Below are 10,077 nucleotides of genomic sequence, written 5' to 3'. Positions count from 1 at the left end.
CAGCACAGGAGAAGGGAACTGAGCCCAGGCTCAGTTCCCCTCCACAGCACTAGATCAGGCTAGGGGCAGGGAGTCAGCCCAGCTGATCTAGCACCAGGGATGGGGAGCTGACTCCCCGTCCCTGGCCAATCTAGCGAAATGTTGAAACAGAGTCGAAACAGCCTCACTGTTTCAATGAAGCAAAATGGAACAACTGTTTCGAATCGAAATGAAATTCGATACAAAACACTGTTCTGTCAAAACCTTGAAACTCAAGGTGAAACGGAACAGTGCCATTTCGCACGGCCCTAATGCGGACACCCAAGTGAAGGAATTTCTCTGTTAGCTGGTACTGTGGTGCCAGAAAGCAGAGCTAATGGTAAAAGAGCAGCTGGGAACAGGATGTGCCTGGCTCAGTGTTTTGAGTTTGGAGTTGTCTTCCTTATTTTCCTTCTAATCCCAGCAGGTTGGCCATTGTGCCCCTTAGCCAATGTAGTCAGGGAGCAATGTGCCACTTGCCAAGCCCTGAGCCAGTAAAACTGATCCCAATGTGCAGGCTGTTCACTTCCCTTCCTTCATGGAAGGAGGTGTGTGGACTGTGGTTTGAAGTGCCCCATATTTTAGATAGAGGAAAACAAGAAAAAAACAAAGTAAAGTCTTTGGGAGAGGAAGGTCACAGAGAAGGTGCATGTCTCTCCCAATAGGCTGCAGCAGCTCTGAGGACAAAATGGTGACTATCTCCAAACACAGAAAACACTCAAAATCTAAACAGATCCAGTGTATATAAATCAAGGGGCACCATTTTGCAACCTGCAGGTACTGTACCAATGCCATGTACACATGTGTTCAGGTGGAGGATTCTGGATGCTGATGGTTCTCCAGGAAGGAACCAAAACCAGGATCTGGGGTTTGCTCAGAAGCTCTAGAGGGCCTCTGCACAAGATGTTTTGGTAGCTGTGCTTTTCATTCCCACCTTCCCCCAAGATCTGTGCTGCCAGGAAGTATGTTGCAGTCTCTGAAGTAATTGATTATCTGCAATGACTCAGAAGGGGCACCTAGCAAGGTTTTGGGTGATACTGGTTGAGGGGCACTTATAGAGAGGGGAGGTATTCATAGGGTGCTGGCTTCAAATGGCCCTAGGCTGGGTGGATATTCCCTAGTGAGTGGTATTTCAGCTCCATCTGTAGGCAATGTATTTACTGTGCTACTGTGTTAATCTCTATGGAGCCCTGTAAGAGGATGAGCCCAAAGGGTGGGTGTGACACTTCTTAGTGGCCATCTTAATTCTGCCCTGCTCTCACTACAACCTCACAGGCTCTCCCCTGCCATAGCTTGTTAGTGTAAATAAAGAGGTGAGGCCATCTTCAGTGGCCAAGGAGCTTATAGCTCTACTCCTACTTGGGCCCTGCTTGGCCCAGGCTCCAGCTCCTGCCAACCTCAGTCACCTCTCTGAGGCTCTGACCCCTCTAGACACTAGTCCACTCCACAGGGCTCCAGCCAGTCTGGATTCCTTCCTTGCCTTCTTGCAGGTGCCCCAGCCCTCTTGGCTTTAGCCCACTTATTCTGGCTGTAGGCCTCCAGCCCTGGCCCATCTTTCTTGGCCTCAGCCAGTCATTTTCTGGGCCCTTAGGCCTGTCCCATGTGTCACAGGACCATGCCCCCTGCCCCCCACAAGCACCCTTGGCCCAGATAAGAGCTGCCCATCATCAGTCTCAGACCCCCTTGGCACCCCTGACCTAGGGCAAGACTGCTCTTGTTTTGTGACAGTCCCTGACCCTTTAACTGGTCTCACCAACTAAGCCCAACTGTTGGGCTGCTGTCTTCTGCCTTTAAAGAGTTTGGGCTTCAGCCCCATGTAGCCCACTAGGTCCCAGACCCTGAAAGGACTCTATGCTGGGTGCCTCTCAGGCACCTCTGGCTTCCTATCCACCCTTATCAGCCACATCCAGTCTTCCAGCTCTCTGTCAGCTACAATACCTTCATAAACCCCCTCCAGGGTCTCCCAGAGTCCCAGCCATTCCTACCCTGTAGCTACTGTTTCTTGCAGCTTCCCCATGTCGTGGAAACACACGCAGCATACTTTTGGGTCAGGTCAGCAGAAGCTTTTATTCAAAAGAAACTACAGCTGTAGGGGGGATTCTAAAGTGACATGGATTTCCCAAGCACTTGGAAGGGGTCCCCCCCCCGCCAAGAGCAAAATCAGGAGGCTTATATATTTTTTAACAGTCGCTTACAACTCACGTGATCATATAGTGAAATTAGCATGAAAAGTGGCTATAACATTACTTCATTACTACTTTGCTATAATCAGGATGGGAGCTTATGGGGAAGCCGAGGCTAGTTCACAAATCTCCTTCTTGTACCTGGAAATCAGAGTTGTACATATTTTTTGCTATCTTCAAGGCTGTGGTGAGTGAAGCAGTTGCAGAGGAGTTACAAAGAACAAACACTTTCCCTTATCTGTTCTACTATACAGAGCCAGCAATTCCCCACAAAGCAGTTATGTCATCTTATAACTAAAATAATCAAAGTTTAAGGCATTTATTTTTTTTCTGATTCCACACCCAGGTACTGGTACTGCCTGGGATCCCTTATGTGGCTACTTAGACTAGTAAGAGCTATACCCTCAGCAGGAGCCATGACCAGAATAAGCTCTCTGATTGAGGGTCTAGGCTTTTAGTACACTAAGTTCCACCCCTTTTAGGTCACATGGCCTTCTCCTTGGCCAGGGGTTCCCAGTTAGCCCAATGTTCAGCCTGCCCTTAGGTGTTGCAGTTTAAACTACTCTCCCCTGCTGTTCTTCAACTTCTGGTAGATTTCCCTGGCTTTGCATCCGAGGCTGCTTAGCTGCCTGCCCGCTTACAACTCTTTGCTGGCTTCCTACCTCTCAAGTAGCAGGGTTTAGGGATCCCTGCTACAAGCCCCATCTATGCACAGATTTCTATAGAGATTGCTCAGTGGTGTCTGTTAAATGAGCTAGGTGGCTTCAGTCCAGTTCCCATTGGAAAGGGCTTGTAATCTTCACTGCAGTAACAACTGGGACTTATGGCAGTGTTGGTAGAGAGGCCAAGGACTCAAATAGCTATTGGAGACCAAGCTGTCTCCCTGCCCTGGGGCAGTGCCACCCTGCCTGAGTTAAGACTATGCTGTTGTTGAAGTCTTTTTGGTCACAAAGGCTATACAGTCCTCTGTGTTAATGGAGCGCAGCTAAGGTGCAGGGGTATTCATGGTGAGAATTAGAAATCAAGCTGGGGTTCTGCTATATCAAACTTCTTGTATTTATACTGCAGCAAGTTGTGCCTGTGTTATGCCCCATGCTGCCCAGGAACACCTGTCACTGCAGCACAACCTGCCTCAGACTGCTTTACCCAGCTGGGTGGCATAACTTGCTCTCACAGCACACAGCATAGCAATGCTTATGCCACATGTTGTCCTGCATCCTCTGCTCTGTTTCCTCTCAAATCACACTGCCTGGTGCTAGCACTCCACTCTCCTGAGCCAAATCACAGGCTTTGGCGCAGACAACTGCCCTCCCAATCATCACAGGCATTGCATTGCATTGCACAGCCCTGAATTGTGCTGTATTGTGCAGCAAGAGACACTGCATTTTCTTCTGCTGGACTTCAGAGCTCTGTGTTGCACTATATCCCATCCTATGGGGCATAGGAGCCATACTGGGAGATGGATAGGCTCTGAAGTAGAAGCAGTACTCTCCCAGGTAGAGCTGGGCAGCTGGGTATGTATGGCATCCTGACTATGCAGAGGCAGTGGTGGGTGCTCCATTTGCATTTAGCTCTCTGTAGCAGAGCACCTTTGCAGTGCTTGCCACATGGCAGGGGCTGTAGTAAGCTGGGACAAAGCCAGCAGGGAAGGCAACCAAGTGAAGCCCCCTGAATGTCATTGGGGTGCTTGCCACTTGAGGGCTGTCACAAGCTCTGAGGGGAGCCTGCTTCAGAGTAGCAGCAGGGGAAACCACTGTTGGTGCCTGCCACTTTAAAAGCAGAGCCAAGCAGCCAGCAGGTGCTTGATTGCGGTGGCCATTTTAGACCTCTGGCCACCCATATAAACAGGACAGTTCACTGCTGGTAGCCTAGGAAGTAATGTTGCTTGGCTGTAAGGCTCTATAACATTCTGGAGGTAAGGGTAGGTGCTGTAGGGGATGGTTTGGAGGTTCCTGGTCCTGGGCATGACTTAAAACTGCATCTTGCTGGGAGTGCGTGGTCTGGTGGGGCTTTCAGTGGTGTGGGAGCCCCCAGGAAATGCCAGGTCAGTTATCACCCTGGTGAAAGGCAGGTAGGGGTGCCTTAACCCTAGCCTTTGCTTTCAGGTGGGTTATGTAACATTGGAGGTAGCTGGGGCTAGGTATGGCTGTGGCCACCTAAGCCCTGTGGGGTGCAAGACCCTGGGGAAAGGTAGTTGGGGCCAGGCATAGCTACAGCCACCTGAGCCCACTAGGGATGAAAGCCCCATGGTCCCAGTGAGGGAGAGTAGGCTTAGGTATGTCTTCAGATGCTTGAGGCTGTAGCTTGGGCCAGAAGCTGAGTAAGGGGGCTCTCTCCAAGAGATGGGGGGGGGGGAGGGGTCAGTCCTGATTCTGGTAAGTCCTCCACTGCTGGGAGGCTGAGTGTGGGTTGAAAGCAAGACCTATAGTGGAGCACAATGACCTGCTGCTTTGGGGTGGGGGGAGTGAGTCCCCAGAGTACCAGTTGTGTTGTGGGATAAGAATGCCCTGGTGAGGGGTGGCCCTAGAAAGGGGGCAGAGAGGAGGGACCCCAGTAGGGGGAGAAGAACCAGAAGGTTGGGTGCCTAGTATGTTTATATGTATAGAGTTCCCCTGGAAGGGGCCAGGGCAAGCTTAGACCTGGTTGGGTAATTGGCTGGCCACTACCCCAGTGAGCATCATGGGAGAGGCCCAAAAGATGGTATGTCTGCCGCCCAAGATGTGAGTTAGCTAAAGCCTATGACTCCAAGATGGAGCAAGGCAGTATAAGTTGTCAATACATGAAGGAGACCCTGTGAGAGGGTAGAGTGTGAGACTCCCTAGTGAGAGGAGGACAGTATGAATGTGTCTGAGGCCTGACAACAAGGCCTCAGCTTGGTCCAGCTGTAGGCCAGGAGCACTGTCACCTGGATGCCATCTACAAGGCTTGGGCTGTGGTGTAGGGGAGGAATGAAGCTGCAGGTGGCATTCCCTGGCATCGGGGCAAAAATGGGCAGCCTCCCACCTTTAATTAATATCCTAATTGGTTAACAACAAGGCATGGCAGATGAGTCAGGTGGGTGGTATGCCCAAAGGCAAGTGGGTAAACTAGCACTCTGGCTAGTTGGTGTCTCACTTTGCCACACTCTTCCTTAAAATCTTTGCCCTGGGTCTTTGTTTGTGAAATGTTTGCCCCTGAAACTGCACATATGATAGATAGAGCAGCAGCTCTGTCACTGAATGAGGAGCTATTGCTCACAAATAGCAAGGTGGGATAAGTTTTGTTGTTGGTTTTTTGGGGTTTTTTTTGTTTTTTTTTGTTTGTTTGTTTTTTTTTTGTTTACAGGCCTCCAAGTGCTAATAATGGCTGGGAGCCTTGCTGTGAGACTCCATGTTCTAGGTCAGGTGACTAAAATGTAGAAGAGAGACCCCAGCCATTAAGGTGATTACTAGTCCCCTAATTTAGCTGCAAGATCAGTACTTTGCCAAAATAGAAGCAGTGATCACCTGTGATCTTTGCCCTACCTGGTCATGCAACTCAGGGCAGTTTTACTCTCCTCTGCTGCTTGTCTTGTTTGCTGATTAGTTTTTAATTGTCTCAGTGGAAGCTGGGCATGATATAGTTAATGTCCTGTGGATTTAATCATTTATACTGGACAGTCTGACCAGTCACATACTCTTGCTTAACTCTGGATTACTACAAATGCTAGACAGAGGTGGTGAGTCTTGCCCTCAGAAGGCAGCAAGCTTGGTCTCAAAAGCCGCTAATAAAAATACCTTATCTCCAGCTTTCATTTAGCAATTGCTAGTGAAACATGTTGGCCACAATTTGCCAACGTAAAGATGCAGAGAAAGAGGGGCTGTGTCCTATAACTCCAGGTTCCAAAGCACAGGGTGTTTAGTAAATGTGAATCAGTCTATTGGCTGCCCCGGGCACTTGAATATTCTGTCTGTCTCCAGTAACCAGAGCATATTGAAGAAGGTGAGATGCTGTGGTCTTCAGTAGATGATCATCATGTAGCTGCTGAATGGTCTTCAGGTGTTACCCCAGACACAACACAGTGCAACAGACCAAACTAGGAGTGACAAAAATATGATTAAGGTAGACCTCACTGCAGTGATCAAGGAAAGGCCACAACCTCTTAACTAGTTACAGAAGGCTTGTAGAGCAATGAATTAATGTCACTACCTGCAACTTCAAAAATGCTTTCAGATTGAGGCCAGCCTGGCAGGAGGAATATACTGTCTCTCTAGAAAGAGATGGCAGAAGGTTCAAAGGATCAGCAAAATGCTTGTTCCATCCCCCTTTTTGACCAATATCTCCTCCATCCTCTCATACTTGAGTTTGAGCAACTGCCTCTTATCCAAATTAGTCTCGGGCAGACACTATGAAAACTAAGAGACTGCTGGAAAATTAGGCAAAAAAAATGAAATGTTGTTTGGCCTGCTAAATGCATTGGCAGGAATGCTGGCAAAAGGAGCCCTGTAGTACAAGCATGAATGGGCCCTGGGGATGACTTAGCAGGGACCCAATATCAACCCTTAAATCATCATAGGAAAAGGAGCCATGGAAGAACAGCTTCTAATCACTTTTGTTACCACAAATGTGTCAGCAGCACATGGTGATCAATGTTATTTAAGCCTGCTAAAGTAGCTAACAACATTGGGATGAAAACCTGCACTCGGCATGGCTAATCTAGAGGACTTTGACTCTCAAATGCGAGGCCTTGTAAACATGCCCACAGACTCTTCATGTTCATTTAACATGCAGTGCCTACTGTGCATTAAATTTAGTACTTGCACAATCAAGTACAAAATAAATGCACAGTAGGCTGCCACACTGCACGTTAGTGTAATTGTGTACTTTTTGTGTGGCACTTAATGTGCAGTACAGTAATACTATGTATTAGCGTGGTTTTTGTCATGCACACTAATGTGCTGTAAAACTAGTCTACTGGGCATTACATGTCTTGTGTAGATGCACCTTGTGTGGCCCAGTGTCTATAGACTCGGGAGATGTAGATTCTATTACTGCCTCTACCACTTAAGTCTCATGTGACCTAGGGAAAAGTCCTGCTTCTGTCACTTTCTAATGTCTGTCTAGTCTACTTAAATAAACTCCTTGAAACGGGCCATCCCTGTCCCAACATGCATGCCCTGTGCATAGCACAAAGGATGTTGGCTGGACTGCAGACAATAATTCCCAAAAGCTATAGGCATCCTGTTCATGCTAATCATGTGAGCTTAACAGAATAATTGATAAGAGGATCTCTAATTTTTTTTTTTTAAAGCTAGTATAATTTTCAGCTAACATCATACCAGAAATATGTCCAATCCAGCATCCTTTGTAATGTTGCCTTTATATTAGGCTTTGGGTATGGGGAGTATAAAGAAAGCAAAAACACAAAGGCAGTTTATATCCAATGTCGGCAAGCTTTGCATATTGTCGCCTGGCTCTGCTCTACTGAATGGCATTACAGCACAGAGATTAAATCTCTATATTCTGCTTTAAGATGCATTGTCTCCCATCTCCTTTCTGTGGTCTGCTTTAGACTATTCAAGTATTGAGACAATTCCAAAACCTGCTCTTGCAGATGGGTAGAACGAGCTGTTGCAGTATATTAGTGACCATCGTATTTGTGTTATCCTGGTCAGTGTGCCATGAAAAGAAATAAATGCGCCTGCTGCCTTTGTGGATTGCATTTCTCTTTAGTTCTCAAATCACATATTGTCCCAGATCTCCTGCCAATAACAGGGAGCTAACTGATAATGCAGATGCTATTAATAAAGCATGTGGTGTTACATATTCATATCAGTCAGATTTCTAATCCAACTCTATAAAAAACACTTTGTAGCAGTGGTGGAGAGAAACAATAGGGAGGAAAATGGAAGGTTTGTTACATTCACACTGGCAGATCCTGCTTTGTTCAGCTTCCTTCACTTTCAGATTCCATGTGGAGTTTTCCATTAGGTCTTCGATCTCTCGGTCTCTTAATGTTTCTCTGCTGGCTTTGCCTCCTAGAGTTAGGGGGAGGTTTAGACCTACTATTTAATTGTCTTTTATGAGCATAAAAGATGCATCAGCATCTCTTTTAACAGACCTTATTGACTGGCAATAGTGTTCCCTCTAAGTTGTGTATCTGGCAAGTGGAAGTTCCCCAAGGAGGCTTACAAATTAACATTATAGTTTATTCTAATCAAGTGAATATCATAAACTGTGCATATGCTTTTGTATCATTTGTGCCTAACTCCTGGCTTGAGGTCACTAGGCTCTTCAGCATTGATGACTGGAAACATCATACCTTTCTTTTTCTCTGGAGAAAGGCATAGGGTGGTATCCCTTTTTCACCCTTTAGAATTGCTGTTCTATACAAATGAAGCCATTCAGGTATGCTAATCTCCAAGTCATTCTTATCTTGGGTAGGGTTCTGCATGTGAAGTTGCTTCAGAGACGTAACACTCACAGGGCGCATCCACACATGCAAGCACGTGTGCTTGTAGCAGTTCAAATAGAAGCGGTGCAAATTTGAGCCAGGGCTTTTTACTTCAGTGCATGTGCTCAGACATACACTTTGTTGTGAAACAAAGTGTGCCACTTGGGGCGAAATAACCCTGCCTGGCTCTTCCCCCTGGCTGAAGATCTGGGAGCTAGAGCCCAGGGCCAGCACCTATGCTGTTCCCAGCAGTATTAAAAAGCTTCCCTGTCCTGGCCTCAGCAGTATAAAAAGCTGCCCTGGCAAGTAGCTCAGGGCTACTAGCTCTCGGGAGTTTCTGGGGCTCAGTGAACTGGTACCTGGGGACACTACCCCTTGTGCCAGCTGGACTGCTGCAGCAGCCCTGAGAGTTCCCTGCACCCTCTACCCACTGCAGCAGTCTGGCAGTGGGGGCTGCTGCCTTGCTGTGACCTACTGCGTACCTGGCAGACCCAGATGGGGACTGCACAGCTAGTAGAGGCATCTTCCCCTCTGGGCTAGCTGCCAGTGGACTGCGGCACTACTGCCACTTGTGCCCCCTGCCCGACCATCTGGGCAGCTATCACCCAGAAGATGTTCCAGGTATGGTGGCCTGCTTTGAACTGTCAAAGCATGTCCTCTTGGCCCTATTTGGTCAGATGGGGCCAAGGTGCGAGCTCTGAGCAGGCAGGGTCCTGCCACTGGCCTCCCTAGCAGGAATTGTGGTGTTCCCTATTGGAAAACTGAAAAATCCTGGATTTTATTAAAAAAATAAATAAATAAAATACATTTTTTAGAAAATCCCCAATCACGGTCTAAAATACCCCCAAATCCATGTTCCTCCACAAGTAAAACAAAAGACCGCTATGGAGCGAGAGAGAGTGAGAAAGAGACGGCGATCAGTTGGACAATGTTTTATTGATTTATATCTACAGTGTTAAAGCAAGTCTCTTGTCATAATAAAGTGAATGCTAAATATAGGTTTCATGAATACATATTTTGCTGTCTCCACACAAGGGCTACACCTCCCCAAAAAGGGGGTTGGACCCACAGTGGGGGCCAAATGGCCCCCACAGGGGCTATTACCCCCCCTGCAAGGCCCACATGCCCCACCTAGCCTCACCCCCCAACTTGTACCCCCAGGTCTCCAAAGCCACTCCCACAACCCCAACCTCTCCCTGTTTTGTGGGGTTTTAAAAAAAAAAAAAAAAAAAAGCCTCTGCTTACCTTGGAAGCAGGGGTGGGGGGAGCTCCAGGGCCTCCTGACCAAGCCCCCCTGGGGCAGCACAAGATGGTGGAGGGGCAGGAGGGCCTGGACTGGGGCTGCTGGTGCTGTAGGCCTGCCCCGCATTGTGCAGACTGGAGCTCCAGTCCAACACATGGCAGTTGGTAAGTGCTGGGGTTCTGTTTTTTGGGGGGGGTTTTTAAAGTATGGTGTGGGGGCTT

General features: G+C 47.9%; 1 protein-coding gene across 6 annotated transcripts in view; it reads left to right on the top strand.

Moving 5' to 3' along the window:
* The first annotated feature begins 3,575 nt into the window (after positions 1-3,575).
* FRMPD3 (FERM and PDZ domain containing 3) overlaps positions 3,576-10,077 on the top strand; it is a 155,099-nt gene continuing 148,597 nt past the window's right edge. For all 6 annotated transcript variants that reach the window (XM_025193214.1, XM_025193213.1, XM_025193212.1 and 3 more), the window contains exon 1: positions 3,576-3,715. The gene's annotated coding sequence lies outside the window, so the exon portion shown is untranslated. The remainder of the gene's footprint in view (positions 3,716-10,077) is intronic.

Source organism: Alligator sinensis, unplaced genomic scaffold (assembly GCF_000455745.1).
Source record: "Alligator sinensis unplaced genomic scaffold, ASM45574v1 scaffold387_3, whole genome shotgun sequence".
Lineage (NCBI taxonomy): Eukaryota > Metazoa > Chordata > Crocodylia > Alligatoridae > Alligator > Alligator sinensis.
The sequence above is the reverse complement of the archived record's forward strand: the minus strand, read 5'-3'. Positions and strand labels throughout refer to the sequence as shown.